General features: G+C 47.1%; 1 protein-coding gene across 1 annotated transcript in view; it reads right to left on the bottom strand.

Moving 5' to 3' along the window:
• LOC144771436 (uncharacterized) overlaps positions 1 to 376 on the bottom strand; it is a 240,124-nt gene extending 239,748 nt beyond the window's left edge. The window contains exon 1 of the mRNA XM_078655878.1: positions 296 to 376. The gene's annotated coding sequence lies outside the window, so the exon portion shown is untranslated. The remainder of the gene's footprint in view (positions 1 to 295) is intronic.
• Positions 377 to 16,251: the final 15,875 nt, after the last annotated feature.

Below are 16,251 nucleotides of genomic sequence, written 5' to 3'. Positions count from 1 at the left end.
AGGATTTGGTAGCGCGGTGTAGGTAGACAGTGTCGATCACAAGTGTAAAGGAAATAATGCATCATCTGTGGTGTTATTCATATAATCAAGAAGATGATATTTCTTTCATTTCAAATTATTTCACTCTAAGTGCATACCATTATTTACACAACACTCGGCTGTGTAGCGTATTACTTACATATAGAGTTACAAGATAGACGTTCTCCGTTCAGGTCTAATGGGCGGCGAAGTTAAAGTAAACAGTTAAAGTAAAAGTAAACACAGATCGGCAAGCGCGGCATTACGGAGCGCTTACCTGTCGTTTTTTCGACTTCTGCTTCCTTCGGGGGTCCTTCAAACGCCACAGGGCTGCAGCGAAGAGGGAACCTCGGTCAGGAACAATTGGATTAGAAAGGCTTACCTAGGAAGGCGGTCTCAAGACTCTAGTACATTCCGCCATTACCCGCATGGAGTCCTCCTCCTGTCTTGTGCTGGCTCTGCCCCCGGAGTGCTGGGTGCCAGATTGTAGTTTCTTTTTATAGGAAATAGGCACATCGGGGAAGGTACATTTTAGGCGCATATCATTGGCTTGCTGGTATAAAAGTTTTGATGCCGTTTTTTTCGGTTTTAGATAATTATCTTTTTTTCAAATTTACAATACATAACCCTGTGTGAAGCACAGTTCATTACCAGAGTCAGGGCCACATATTGATGATAAAGCCCAAAGGAAAAAATGGCAATATTGGGTTTCAAGGATATTAAGTCTTATTGTACTGGTAGAAAATCTGGTATATTACTTAGCAAAGTGATGCCAAGCCACATTATCATTTAAACCGGTGTCAAAAGTACGTAAACGGTCCACCCATCTTTGCTCTTTTTCATAGAGGGTCTTCTCAGCATTGCCAGATTTATTAGTCAGCATTTCTATGACTGTCCAACGCATTTCTTCTTGCGTGTGATTTTTTTCGATGAAATGAGCACAAAGTTTCGTGGTATTCTTTTTCAATTTTATATTGCTCCTATGCTCTCCTATCCGGAGTTTTACCTTGCGGCAGGTCATCCCGATGTATCTCTTTTGACACGGGCACTGGATCATATAGATCACATGAGATGAATTACAGTTGGTAAACTGTCTCTGGGTCCAAACAAAGTCCTCTCCCAATTTCAGGCTCTTTGTTGCTGTTGTAGTCTTACAGGCTACGCATGCTCCGCAGGGGAAATGTCCTGTGAGCGGGGTCATGTGGGCACTGTTGGTTATTGAGGTGGTAGCTGCCGGCCTGGGACGCGTGTGTACCAGGGTGTCTTTAAGGTTCTTGGTCCTCCGGTTCGCGAATCTTGGTCTTGGCCAATCGAACTTGCCAGTATTGACTATGTGCCAGTTTTTCTTTATGAGTTTTTGGACAGCATATGTCGCTGGATTGAAAGTGGTCACACATGTGGTTAGGTCCTTTACTGGTTCTTTTGGGAACGTTTGCAAAAGGCATTCTCGTGGTTGATTATCGGCCCTCTTTTTACATTTTTTGATGACTTTCTCTGTGTAGTCTCGCATTTTCAGTTTCTGGCTCAGTTCAGCTGCTTGTATTTGATAATCGCAGTTTTTGCTGCAATTCCTCTTCAAACGTAGGAATTGACTGAAAGGTAGATTGTCCCGAAGGGGTTTTGGATGGTGACTCTTGTGGGACAACAAACTGTTTTTTGCTGTTGGCTTCGTGAAAGTTTTGGTTTGTAAAGTACTGTTGTCCTCAAAGATTGTTAGGTCCAGGAAATCAAGGCGGCTACTGCTGGACGTGTGTGTAAATTTCAGCCAAGGGTCCAAAGAATTTAGCCATATCATAAATCCAGGGAGATCTTGTTGTGTGTTCCATATTAAGAAAATGTCATCTATATATCTCTTCCAGTATATTGCTTCACACAGGGTTATGTATTGTAAATTTGAAAAAAAGATAATTATCTAAAACCGAAAAAAACGGCATCAAAACTTTTATACCAGCAAGCCAATGATATGCGCCTAAAATGTACCTTCCCCGATGTGCCTATTTCCTATAAAAAGAAACTACAATCTGGCACCCAGCACTCCGGGGGCAGAGCCAGCACAAGACAGGAGGAGGACTCCATGCGGGTAATGGCGGAATGTACTAGAGTCTTGAGACCGCCTTCCTAGGTAAGCCTTTCTAATCCAATTGTTCCTGACCGAGGTTCCCTCTTCGCTGCAGCCCTGTGGCGTTTGAAGGACCCCCGAAGGAAGCAGAAGTCGAAAAAACGACAGGTAAGCGCTCCGTAATGCCGCGCTTGCCGATCTGTGTTTACTTTTACTTTAACTGTTTACTTTAACTTCGCCGCCCATTAGACCTGAACGGAGAGCGTCTATCTTGTAACTCTATATGTAAATAATGCGCTACACAGCCGAGTGTTGTGTAAATAATGGTATGCACTTAGAGTGAAATAATTTGAAATGAAAGAAATATCATCTTCTTGATTATATGAATAACACCACAGATGATGCATTATTTCCTTTACACTTGTGATCGACACTGTCTACCTACACCGCGCTACCAAATCCTTTGACATTAGCATCTGTAGCCCCAGGCACCTACCTTCCTAAGAGCACATCAGCGTTTTTCAGTGTTATGCAATTTATTACCTGGAACTTTAACGCCGCCGTTTTCATGAGAATATCTCATGATTTCTACTAGAGTGTTAAGATTGGCACTATATATGTTACTGCACTTACCTCCCTCTGGGTCTCACAGCATGAAGTATAACATAGCTTTGTGTGTACATTTCTTCATAGATTGAGAAGAATACTCAAATTCAATGTATTGAGTTGTGGAATTACCGCACAATCCGTGTGAGTAGATATATATGTTTGTTTGTATTACCCCCTGTTAGTCCTGACGAAAGCTCTACAGACCGCTTGGCCCAATAGAGCTGAAACATGTCGACGAAACCATCATCCCAGTAATACCATGTAGCCACGTAACTTCGCCTACCATTGAGTATTCAAAAATTTTTTAATAATGTAAGTTTACCCTATATTAAAATTTGTTTAAGGGTACACTTCTTCATTTTTTACTAATCCTTTTGGGAAAGTCCTTTTGTCTCTGGACACTACACTTGAGACTTGAGGCGCCTCTGGATGAGGCTAGCAGTACATACCAAGAGGAAAAACCCGATGATAACTGCATGAGTGTCAATGTGGGGCGGAAGAAACGAATATACCGCTACTCGCAAATAAACATTGACCTCTCTGAGGGTTTCCTTATTTGCACTAAGCCGAAAGTTGAATAGTGTTACAAGTGTCCTTTTTGTTGATTGCTAAGTGAATACTTTGGGGAAAGAAACGGACACGTAAAATTCCTCATCCCTCCCAGTTGATTAAATATGTATATAATAAATATACTTTTCTATGCATTCCCACACAAACAGTCGTCATAACATTATTTATTATGCTCAACCTTTATGCATATTCTCCAATGATGCACATTTGTAAAATCCATGCTTGTTTTGTGTTTATCATTCACTCATTTGTAAGGCACTTTGTTGTCACATAGATGTGCACCGCAGTATAAAAAAACAAATAAACAAGGAAATAACTATAGAAACTAATAAAGGAGCTTAACACTGGCCTCAATGAGTTCCCAATTTGCACAGGACTGCATAGGGTCTCCAGCAGGGGTTTAGAGTTGCAGGTCGTCTCAGGATCAGGGCGTTAAATTCAGAAAGTTAATACACCACTGCTGCTCTCACTTGTGAGTGCCCCTAGACCCATGCAGTACATTTCGTCACAAAACCTGGTCACATATGTCCATTTGGGAGCAGGGACGGTGCAAACAGTGTCACGTATACAATGAAAATACTATAGACACTTTTGTGGATCATTGGCAGGTCCTAGGTGTCACCAGTAGAGGGTGCCGTGAGGATGCTGTCTTATATTGCCTAAGGAATCACTAGCCCTGTACAGGTGCTTTGGCTGCCAGGAAGTGAGTGGAAAGTGTTCAGTGCTCATTTAAGAGCCCCAGCCAATCTCTCTTTGATGTCACAAGAGGAGTTTGGCTCATTGGGTCTCGCCTAGCGACGCAGTGCATGTGCTGCTCGCCTTGGCGAAATCTATTGTTGTTGACTTGGTTGCAGAAGGGGGACAGGACATGTGCACTTGCCTAGACAGCCGATGTGCATGCGCACGGCGTCTCCTCTCTGACGATCTTAGCTTTCACTTTCAAGTGCTCCCACCGCGCTCTCATTTTTGCACGCTCGATCTCAGCTTTCACTTTCACTGCGGCGCTACGACTTCACACAAGGCAGACACATGCCGGACAGGAGATGTGCACACGCAAGGCATCTCTGCGGCGCTGCAACTTCACACAAGGCAGACACATGCCCAGGAGATGTGCACACACAGGGCATCTCTGCGGCTTCACACAAGGCAGACACATGCCAGACAGGAGATGTGCACATGTACAGCTTATCTGCGGCGCTGTGACTTCACACAAGGCAGAGGGCAAAGTTAGCCACGCCGTAAGTTTAATTGGAGCTCATGTCGATAAGCACAGCGCCTACTTCCGGGGCACCGCGCTCCTTTATTATTATTTTTTTATATAACTTTAAGATTGAGCGTGCGCCGGCTTCAGGGTCACCGCGTTTAATGTTGCTTTCCACCCGTCAAGCCCGCCTATTACCATTAAAGGCAAAGCCTCATTGTCCTGCGAATTCTATTACAGGACCGGAGGCTTCAGATTATGCTTCTCAAACTTTACTGCATCAACACAGCAGCCAATGAAAATATATTATTTTCTCAAGTAAACAATAAAATTACTACATTTCCCATGAACACCATGGTTATAGGCACGCCCCCACAGTCCATAAGAACCCCCAGCGTGCACATCACTTCCTCTTTCTTTGCTGCTCAAGCCAGAGTTAAGTGCACCTTCCCTGTTCCCTCACTCTGCTTGTGGGTTTGGGGGTCCTAGGGAGACTTGTGTATTACCTGTGAATGGCGGCGGTTCGCTCCGCTACATAATTGGGGACATAGATTTATTTGGTGCGCTTGTTGCAATTTGCATGCTTTAGGACTTTTGTGGGGCAGACGGATCGCGAGCGCTCACCTTGCGTGGCGCTCGGCTTGGGCCGGCTTTTGCCTCAGACGTCTCCCGCTGTGGAGCGCGCGCGCTCAGCGCTGCTACAACGGTCGCTGACCGGCGGGGGGCCGCCGCGCTTTGCAATTGAGCCCGTTTCACCGGCAGCCTGCGGGCGCACGGGAGCTCCCTAATGCGCCCCGTGTAAAGGCCGGGTGGCTCACGGCCGACGCGCGCGTCAAAAAGCGCTGCTCAATTGGGCTACATTTTAGTAGCTTTTGGTCGCGTTTTGGGCGGCGCGCCTCAGCTCGTTCCCCTGGCTCACTGGAACGCGCGTTTTTTCTCGTTCCACACACCGGCTGGCCCCTCGTTTTACCGCCAGAGCTGGCTGTAATAATATAAGGTCCAGAGTGAGCACACACTCTTTATATATTTGTGACCTAGGTCTTTGGCCTTGTGGAATACAGCTTTGCTGAGGGGGTTTGGGTACAGTTGTCAGTTGATTATTTGTGTGCAGTGGGCTGACCCCCCCCACCACCCCTACACCTGCCTCAGTGAGCTACTATCAGAAGATGAGCATGGAGAATTGGGTTAAGTACCCCGAAGAAGAGGAGGCTGATGGGGAAGATAATAATGATGGGCAGCAGGAGGCTGTTCTGGAAGACAATATAGTCGAAGCCTTGGATGCCTCGGTTCAAGCTTCGGTGGACAAAGCAATGGAGACGAAGGTCCCCCAGACTGTGCAGCAAGCACTAGCAGTGGCCCTGCGCCCTATTCGCAAGCAGTTAGAAGGGTTTGCTAAGCGACACGGATATGACAAGGGTAGGAAGCAGAAGCGGGCTACTCCCTCTACCTCTACCTCTATTTCTGAAGAGCGCAATCTGTGGCCGCATGCGCAATCCATGGCCTCATTGCCGGCTCGTGACGCCCCAACTGACCATCGTTCTGGGGGCAAGGCGAAGAGTAAGCGCCTGGTAGTGATTGACACGGATACTACCACCACTAATACTGACACCAATACGGATACTGATACCTCGGAGGAGCAGCCTCCTCCACCCAAGAAAGCCAAGCCGGCTTCCAAATCAGTGGAAGACAAAGCCTCTAAGGCTTTCCACTTTGACCCTTCGGACATCGTCCACCCCCGGTCTTCGGACTGGGTTCCGCCGGCGGACGTCTCTGATTATATTCATGATCACCTCCGGAAGAGCTTCTCGCGGGAGGTGCGCAACCGACTGCGGTCGGAGTGCCCGCGTCCGGATATTCCGGACTGTGTCGCTGACACACCGGAAATAGACGCAAGCATGCTGACATTTCTTAAAAAATTTTCCAAGGATCCTAAGAGGGGGCTTGACAGGGCCTGGCGGGGCTGTCAAGACAAGATGCTGGATGTCATTGGGCCCCTGGCGAAGATCCTAGAGATGGCCTTAGCGGCCAAAGAGGGTGCGACTCCTGTGGATCCGGACATCTTGGCTGAGTGGACTCAGCGCGCCATTTGCTTTCTGGGTAACGCAAATTGCGCCGTCTCTTCGGAGAGGCGCAAGTCCTTACTAATGCGCATGGACAGCAACTTAACGGAGCTGGCGGAAGCTGAACCTGGCCCTCTGGCCGGTGGGTGTCTCTTCGGAGACAGGTTCGTGAAGGACGTCACCAAGTATGTTGGCACCTTCACCGCATTGGATAAGGCCCAGAGTGGTATTAAACGCGCCCTCACGCAGGGTGTTTTCAACAGGGCCGGGCGAGGCGGGGGTCGCTCGTCAGGCCGAGGATTCCAGAGAGGCTCCCAGAGAGGGGATTTTGGCCGCGGCCGCGGCGAGTGGGACTCTACCCGCGGAGGAACCTTCTATCCCTCACGACGAGGCTTCAACAAGGGCCGTTTCCAGTCGGGAAACAACAGGGCGAATTTCAAGGCCCATCAAAGTTCCGGTGAGTCTGACAGATGTGTCTTTCCTTCCTTTGGGGGGTCGCACGCAGCATTGTCTGCGGCAATGGCAAATGTTAACTCAGGATGTTTGGGTCTTGCAGACTGTTCAGGGATTCAGGCTGGAATTCTACTCTCCTCCGGCGCAAGCGTTTCCCCCGCCACCTCTCCATTTTTCCCAACTAGATCACAGTTTTATAGAAGCAGAGGTGGCAGACTTGCTGAGGAAGGGCGCGATCGCTCTTTGCCAGAGAAGCCCTCGCGGCTTCGCCAGCAATGTCTTTCTGGTCCAAAAGAAGGGAGGTGGCAACAGACTTGTACTCAACCTCAGAGATTTCAACCAACATCTGGTGTACAACCATTTCAAAATGGAAGGTATCCACATGTTAGCGGATTTGTTACAAGAAGGAGATTGGTTAGTGCGATTAGATCTGAAAGATGCATATCTTTCTATTCCGATTTTTCCTCCGCACCGCAGGTTCCTGCAATTTCAGTGGAGCGGCCAGTGGTACGAGTATTTAGCTCTTCCTTTCGGTCTCTCCTCGGCTCCCTGGTGTTTCACCAAGGTAATGAAACCAGTGGTGGCCTTCCTCAGGGAGAGGGGTGTGCGCATGATCATTTACCTAGACGACATTCTGATCATGGCGCAGGACCGGTCAGTGTTACAGCAACACTTGACCATGACTACTTCCTTGTTACAAGGACTGGGGTTTGTGATAAATCTAGCGAAGTCAGTAGTGACCCCGACTCAGGTAATAGACTTTCTGGGGTTCACGGTCAACTCCCTCACGGCGCAGCTGCTTCTTCCGCAGGCGAAGTTGAGGGACTTGAAGAAGGAGATCAGGAAACTGCTGGACAGGCAATTGGTCTCGCTCAGAACACTGGCCAGGATTGTAGGAGTCCTGGCGTCCTCTATCCAGGCGATATTTCCGGGTCCTTTGCACTACAGAGCCCTCCAACGTCTGAAGATCAGACACCTTCAGAAGGGTCTCTCGTATACGGACTCGGTTCCGCTTACGGACGAAGTTCGGCACGAACTCCAGTGGTGGCTAGGCCACGTGGATGCCTGGAACGGCAGAGCGATCTTCGGGTCGCGACCAGATGTGGTAATCGAGTCGGACGCCAGCAGATGGGGCTGGGGCGCGCGCTGTGGAGAGGTTTCCACAGGCGGCAGATGGTCGTCTCAGGATCTGGAACTTCACATAAACTGTTTGGAATTACTGGCGGGATCGTTCGCGGTCCGCACGTTATCCCCGAAGCAGACATCATGTTGCATCCTCCTGCGCCTGGACAATGTGTCCGCAGTGAGGTATATCAACAAGTTGGGCGGCACGAGGTCGTCTCTTCTTGTCCAGATAGCCAAAGAGTTTTGGCAGTACTGTCTACAGAACCAGATTTCAGTCATAGCGGAGTACATCCCGGGTCAGGCCAACCAAGTGGCGGACTGGCATTCCAGACACTTGAGGGATTACAGCGACTGGAAGCTGCTTCCCCAGGTCTTTCTCTGGTTACAGGCGATTTGGGGTCCTTTTCAGACGGACCTGTTCGCCTCCAGGTTGACGTATCAACTTCCCCGGTTCTTCAGCTGGAGACCGGATCCGATGGCAGAAGCGACGGACGCTTTTCTCCAAGATTGGTCGGAGGGGACCCAGTATGCATTTCCCCCCTTTCTGTTGATTCCCAGAGTAATGACTCATGTGATACGGCAAGCGGCGGAAATTGTCATGGTGACTCCGTGGTGGACATCACAAGCGTGGTTTCCCAAGTTGTTACAGTGGAGCTGCGACCGCCCCCGGCTACTGCCGGATTTGAAGTGGTTGTTGCAGGGCCCTCGTCAGGAACAGCACCCGTTGCTGTTGGAGGGCAGGTTATCCCTGATGGCATGGAGGTGAAAGGGCGAGATTTTGATCGATACCTTATATCTATTGATCCAAACCTCGATCTGGTCGACTGAACCTTTGTTGCCTGTCTTGGAAGAAAACAGTACACCTATCTGCAAGTTAGTTCACCCAAGAAAGGACTCTACTCCCAAAGATCACGGACAACTTCTAGTTTTCAAAAGTTTATTGTAAAGATATAATGAGCTGCAAATACAGACATCTCAGAATGAGATTCACGAGATACACAGGCCCAATTACATACATGTGCTCTCGAAAAGCCCTCAGACGAGCAACAGAAATCACTAACACAAGTTCTAAAAATAATAAAGCTATCAGCATAGACGCATATCGCTCCTTCATTTAGATTGGAGGAAAACAAACACAGGTTAGGCGTCCCTACCCTGTTCTAGATGGTATCCCTACTTAACCAAATCCCAACCTAACAAAGGTGTCAGCAATGAATGACCCCCAAGGGAAGTCACCCACTCTAAGTCTCTTGGTGAAAACCTATAGTTCTCCAGTCATGACCCCTCTCTGCCTACCCATCCACTCTCTTAGGGGTCCTCAGGTCTCTGCTCTCACTCCACCCAGGGGTGCTGTCCCTAATACAAAACAGTCAACAACATTTGAGACGCCCCTTGCGAAACGCCTCTCACGTGGTGCAACTTCAGGCTTTTTCCATGATGCTTTGTATTGGGCCTCAGACGTTAGAGTTGACCTTGCTTCTCAGATTCTTCTCCGGCCCGCTGATACCCCTTAAACATTCCAAAACCCTCCTCCATGTCTGGGCCGTCTACTTGAACAGACCTCTATTCATTCATTTATAATTGGATCCCCCCTTTCCTGTTGCAGACAGATATCTGCCGCCAAGAACCCAACTCTCATAGACTTCTTAAAAGGCTTGCAACATTTCTCAACCCAGACATGTACGTGTAAAATAATGCTAAAACATTTCAGGCCTACAATATTTCTCATTATGATTATAGCATTCAACTTCTTCATTTAATTAAAACATGTTAATACTCTTATTCTATTATTAAGTAAACATTTCTATAAATCATGGCCTATTTAATGCAATGGCCAAAAACCTTAAAACAATCTGTGTCGTGAAAAGAACCACCTTCCCTTTCCCTCCAGCTCTGGCCCTGAGGCCTACCACGTTCTGCGTTTAACCGCATACCATCTCATGTTTTAGCAGCTTCACGACATGGATTCAAAATAATCACGTCTAATAAAGTCATATAATGTCACACATTTCTGTATTAGTTCCACTCCTACTTAAATCTCTACATTAGCTATACATTTAGGATATAATTGCAGATACTATTAGCACTCATGGCATTTCTCTTCATGAATTATGCTTATTACAGGTAAGTGTGATGTACTCATACATGTAAATCAGTTTGCGCTCTCTCAGTTCCCCCCTTTGATGACCTCTCGGGGTCATCACTAACATTTAAACTGCAGTTATTGCTGGCATTCTCTGCGCTTCCAGAGCTCTCAGGCTCCTGTACTGATTATCTTGTATGGCAGCCAATCTCTGCAGCTGCTCTCTTTGGGCCCTTTCTGACCTTCTTGCTCTGTACCATTTGAATACCCTCACCAATCCCCACAATATTATCCCACAGATCAATATTATGATGATAGGCTTTAGGATATACCATATAAAGCTTTTTCCTAAGGTGGAAAACCACCCTCCAACTGCACTCATTCCGTGGCCCACCTTTTCCCAGACATTTTCTCTACTCAAGTCTTCGATCTCCTTGTGTATATTAGTTATGTTCTTAATAACCTTCTCAAGGGGCTTCGAAAGGTCTGGAATATAAGTGCAACATTCCTGAACCTTCAAAGCCTTACAGACTCCGCCCTCTTTTGCTAATAGGACATCTAAGGCAAGACGATTTTGAAGAACCATAGCCCTTATCGATTGCATCTCTCCTTCTACTAGCATTAAGGACTGAGCAGTGCTGGCAGACAACCTGTCGACAACTGTTGCCAATCGTCTAATTTTAACATCATTAAGGATTATTCCCAAAAGAGGGAACATAGCTCCAAAGACATCTCCAACCATTTCTGCATCGCCTAAATCTCTCCTTCCCCTCGATGATGTCTGGCCCTCAATGATCAATAAGTCTTGTGCATGATATATTTTGGGGAAGACAATTGCCAAATAACATGATCCATACCAGTTGTCAGGTAGTCTCACGTAAGCATTTCTTCCACATACAAAATACACATTTGGAATCACTTGCATTCCCTTCAGGAAATCCTTAGTGTAGTACTCTAAATTAAAAGCATGTTCACAGTCAACTTCACCCACGTATACATTTTCATAATACGTTTTGGCTCGGTGAAGACATAACTTTCCTCTCTGCGCTTTATCTAAAGCTATTGGACCACTACTACCCTTTCTCTTATGTGACTTCTCTTCCTCGGTCCAATCTAATTTCCCTTGTCCTGATTTTTTCAAAATCTTTTGTCTCCTGTAACGATCATCCACCTGCCCTATGAACTTTTTCTCGACTTCTGACACCTTGCATGTCAGATTATTTCTACGGGCATGTGAAGTATCTAAGGTAATCCAAGGAATGAAGAATTTGGCCAACCTGTCCTCACTCTTCCAGTAATCCCATTTATTCATCTGCTTATAATTCGGGACTTCTGGCAACACTGAATCATAATTAGAGAAATAGTATTCAAAACTATCTCTCTCATAAAATATACTAAGCAATAAGCTACATGTAATGCCATATGTCAGAGGGAGGTGATGATAGCGAATTCCTTCATCTACAGACGCAGGCAACTGCATGCAGACGTAGCAATCCTTAACCTCCATGGCATCCACGTATTCATACAAAAGTTTAGCATAAGCATTTGACCTAAAGTCTCCTTGGGACTCGTCCACATGTAACCTGCGGGCTTCTGCAGCCAATAACGCTTTCTCTTGAGTGTTTTCCCTTTTCTCACCAGCAACCATAGGTGTAAGCGTTACTACAGAACTCACATCAGTTACCTTTACCTCTTCTTCATGTCCCTTTACATAAGAAATTGTTACCACTAAAGCTATTAATATTATCACTCCTACTATTAGTGTACCTATTATACATTTAGCTCTGCGGTTCGGGGTGCCGGCCTCCATTTCGTCAGACAATCTAGCTTTCCCTTTCTCTTTGCAAAAAGTTCTTTTCCTCTCGTTCCTTTACAGTCTTTTTTCAATCCTTTTTGTCTTTAGAATCCACACAGCTGGAGGCTGACAGCCTTTTTCGCAAAAGTCCTTTAACAGTTCAAAAAGACAACCCTAGCCCTTCTCCATCAACTCAAGGGATTCCCTAAAATTCTCTGCTTCCTGGGCGCTAGGTAATCTTCTTTTTCTGCTTGCTTTATTTACAAAGTCCTTTAACAATCGACTATCAGATTTGTGGTTGCAGCTTCAATAGCATAGTTCAATATTTCCAAGCGAAGAGTGTGCTCTTCATGTGCTGTTATCGTTGTACCAAAGTCGGGGAATTGCAATTCTGTAAGAAACATATGTTTTAACTTGCTGAGGCGGGGAGGTCTGGGGAGCACGAATGTTAGTGACCCTTCTTGTTCGACACCGGGTACCAACAGTCGTATTTCCACGGTGATAATGGGCTCAGAACTGGACACCACCACCGCTCGGATCCTCCCTGTCTCCGGTTTCACAGACATTTGTCGCCAGATATGTCCACTCAGGTGTGGAGTATCTTCTGTTAGGCACACGCACTCTTCTTGACCTTCTTCGGTCCGGTGCTTCAGCGCCCTGAGCACCTTCTTCTGGGTCCGAGTCTTCTGATATCGGAGGAAGGGTTGCTTCTGGAGTTGACCTCAGGCTAGAGCTCCTTCTTTGCGGCCAATTAGCTTCTCCACGTGCCCTTCTACTCCTTCTCCTTCTGGTCTGTTCTCGCTCTCTTTCAGACCTGTCAGGGTCAGACTCGTACTCCCAGCTATTTTCTCCTTCTGTAGCGTCGTCTGTTTCACTGTTGTACTGACCGTCCTCAGCTTGGTCAGACTCGTTCCCTGCTTCCGCGGGCACCTCTACAGCTGGACTAGCCCCCTCTATGGCTTCTTGGTCCTCAGCTGGACGTCCATCCGAGAGAGGAGCTGTTTCCAGAGGTGCTGGAACCCTTTTCGTATGCGACGCGTGGATCCAATTGGGCAGGCCTCCCACCTTTACAGCTGTACTTGTAATCAGGATGACCTGGTAGGGCCCACGCCAACGAATATCCAAGCAGCTTCTTCTCACATGTTTCTTCACCAGGACCCAGTCCCCAGGATACAGGTCATGGCAAGGGCCCTGGCACGCTGGAACCTCTGCAGCCTGCACCTGAAGGGACACAGAACGCATGGCGTCAGATAGCCCCTTACAATAGTCCAGGATCATATCATCTGTGATATTTAACAGTGCAGTAGCTGGAATAGATGGCAGCCTCATTGCTCTCCCCATTAACACCTCATGTGGTGACAACCCTGTTCTTCTGTCTGGGGTACTACGAAGGCTCATGAGAACTAATGGGAGGGCATCAGGCCAACTCAGGGTCGTTGAGGAGCAAACTTTAGCTATTCTGGACTTGATCGTGCCATTGATTTGTTCCACAATTCCTGAGGCTTCTGGTCGGTAACTGCAATGGAGCTTCTGGTCAATATTTAGCGCAACACAAATCATCTTCACAAGCTCGCTGTTAAAATGTGTTCCCCTATCTGATTCCAAAAAGGCCGGCACCCCGAAACGAGGGATAAGTTCTCTAAGCAGTAACTTAGCCACTGTGAGGGTGTCGCACCTACGTGTAGGGTATGCCTCAACCCATCTGGAGAACACACAAACAACCACCAGGACATAGCGGAGGCGGTTGCATCTTGGCATTTCAATGAAATCTATCTGCATTCTGTTGAATGGACCTCCAGACCTTCCTATGTGACTTAGTGCAACTGGTGTTCTTTTTCCTACATTCAGCTGCTGGCAGGTCACACAACGCTGGCACACTGCTTCTGCTGCTATTCTAAACTTAGGATTGTACCAAGTCTGTCTAAACACTCTCAGCATAGCATCTCTCCCTAAGTGTACTGGACCATGTATGAGTCTAGCCATTGGACTCACCATCTCATTGGGCAACACTGCTCTGCCGTCTGCTGAGACCCAAAAATGGGTCTCACCCATTACACATCCTGCCTTTTCCCATGTTTCTTTCTCAGAATCAGGAGCATTTTCTTGCATGGTTGACAGTTCATCCCAAGTATCAACAGTTTCCAGAATCATGGCTAATTCAGTTCTTACATTTATTCCACCCACATCCACCTCTGTGAAAGAGTAACCCTGTTCCGCGCAATACCGTGCAACTTCATCAGCATATCTATTGCCTTTCGAAACAAAGTCCTCATTTTTGGTATGTGCGATGCACTTTACAACTGCGATACTTGCTGGACATTGCAATGCTTCTAACAACAGGCGCACAAACTCTCCATTGCGAATGGGAGAGCCTGAAGAAGTCATGAACCCTCTTTGAGACCATAACTGCCCGTAATCATGAACTACCCCAAACCCGTATTGGCTGTCGGTGTAGATGGTGACTCGAATTTGATTGCCTGCTAAGCAAGCACGTGTCAGGGCAATAATCTCGGCTACCTGAGCGGAGTTTACTCCTTCCAGGCACCCTGCTTCCACAACTCCTTCAATTGTACAAACAGCATACGCTGCTCTCAATTGCCCAACTTCGTCTCTTACACATGAGCCATCGACAAAGAAAACTTCGTCTGGGTCCGTCAGTGGCTCATCTACGATGTCGGGTCTGGGTTTGGTGCATAGTTCAGTCACATCGAGACAGTCATGGTCTGTATATTCATCATCATCATCAATATCATTTGGAAGTGGCATCAAGGTAGCAGGGTTCAAAACAGAGCATCTCTTGAGGGTCACGTTCTCTGCAGCAAGAATAACCTGCTCATAGCGCGTGAGCCTGCTGTTGGTCAGATGCTGTGTTTTGGTCCTGGTCATCAACAGTTCAACAGAATGTGGCACGCACACCTCTAACGGGTGCCCCATGACGATATTTTCACATCTCTCAATGCTGACACCCGTTGCAGCAACGGATTTGAGACATCCGGGCAACGCTGCGGCTACTGGGTCTAAAGTAGCCGAGAAATAAGCAACTGGTCTACGGGCATTCCCATGGATTTGGACCAACACAGACAACGCACAACCTTCTCTCTCACAACAGTAAAGAAAAAATTGTTTATTGTAATCAGGCATTCCCAATGCCGGAGCACGACACAGGTCCTCTCGCAACTGTAGGAACGCCATCAAACAGTCTTTGTCCCATGGTACCGGATCACTCACCTCTTTGTGCGTCAGTTTTTGCAAGGGCTTTGCTTTCAGTGAAAAGTTCACGATCCACTGTCGGCAATAACCCACCATCCCTAGGAACATCCTGACCTCTCTCTGTGTCTGAGGCGCATTCATTTTCATGATCGCCTCTATCCTGTCTGGTGACACTTTTCGTTTGCCTTTCTCAATTCTGTGTCCCAAGTACTGCACTTCTGTCAGGCAGTACTGCAATTTTCCCGGGGACACCTTGTGCCCATTGGCAGCTAGGTGATTTAACAAAGCAATGGAGTCTTCCCTGCAAGCTTCTTCTGTTTCTGACGCCACAAGGAGGTCGTCTATGTACTGGACCAGAACTGACTTCTGGGGCAGCACTAGACTTTCAAGATTTTTCTTCAAAAGCTGGTTAAAGATCGATGGGCTCTCTGTATACCCCTGAGGGATACGACACCATGTTAGGACGCGATTTTCCAGCTTAAATGCGAAAAGAAAATGGCTATCTTCGTCCAAAGGGATCGAAAAGAAAGCCTGACAAAGATCGATCACAGTGAACCACTCAGCTTGGAATGGAATCTGAAACAGTATCACTGATGGATTCGGCACCACTGGACAACATGAAACGACTATGTTATTAATCTTTCGCAGGTCCTGTACTATCCGAAATTTCCCATTGGGTTTCTGCAGACCCATAATCGGGGAGTTGCATGGACTACCCACGATTTCTTTCAGTATTCCCTGTTTAATCATGGACTCGATCACGGGTTTTATGCCTGCAATCGTTTCTGGAGTCAATTTGTATTGGGGTGTTCTTGGGAACTCAGCATGCGGTTTCACTACTATTTTCACTGGGTCCACCCCTTTGACCAATCCAATTTCTTCCCCAGTGAAATCCCATACTTCTGATGCCACTGTCTCTCTCAAATCCCAGGGAAGCTCGTCTACTGTCAAAGTAGGGTACAGCTCCACACATATCCTTGAATTCGCAACTTTGAAATCTGCATCATCATCGTTGGTCAATACCTCCACTCCCTGAGGTGTACAGTATATAGTACAATTCAATTTGCA

The sequence above is a fragment of the Lissotriton helveticus genome, chromosome 8 (genome assembly GCF_964261635.1).
Source record: "Lissotriton helveticus chromosome 8, aLisHel1.1, whole genome shotgun sequence".
Classification (NCBI taxonomy): Eukaryota; Metazoa; Chordata; class Amphibia; order Caudata; family Salamandridae; genus Lissotriton; species Lissotriton helveticus.
This window is presented reverse-complemented; position numbering and strand designations above follow the sequence as displayed.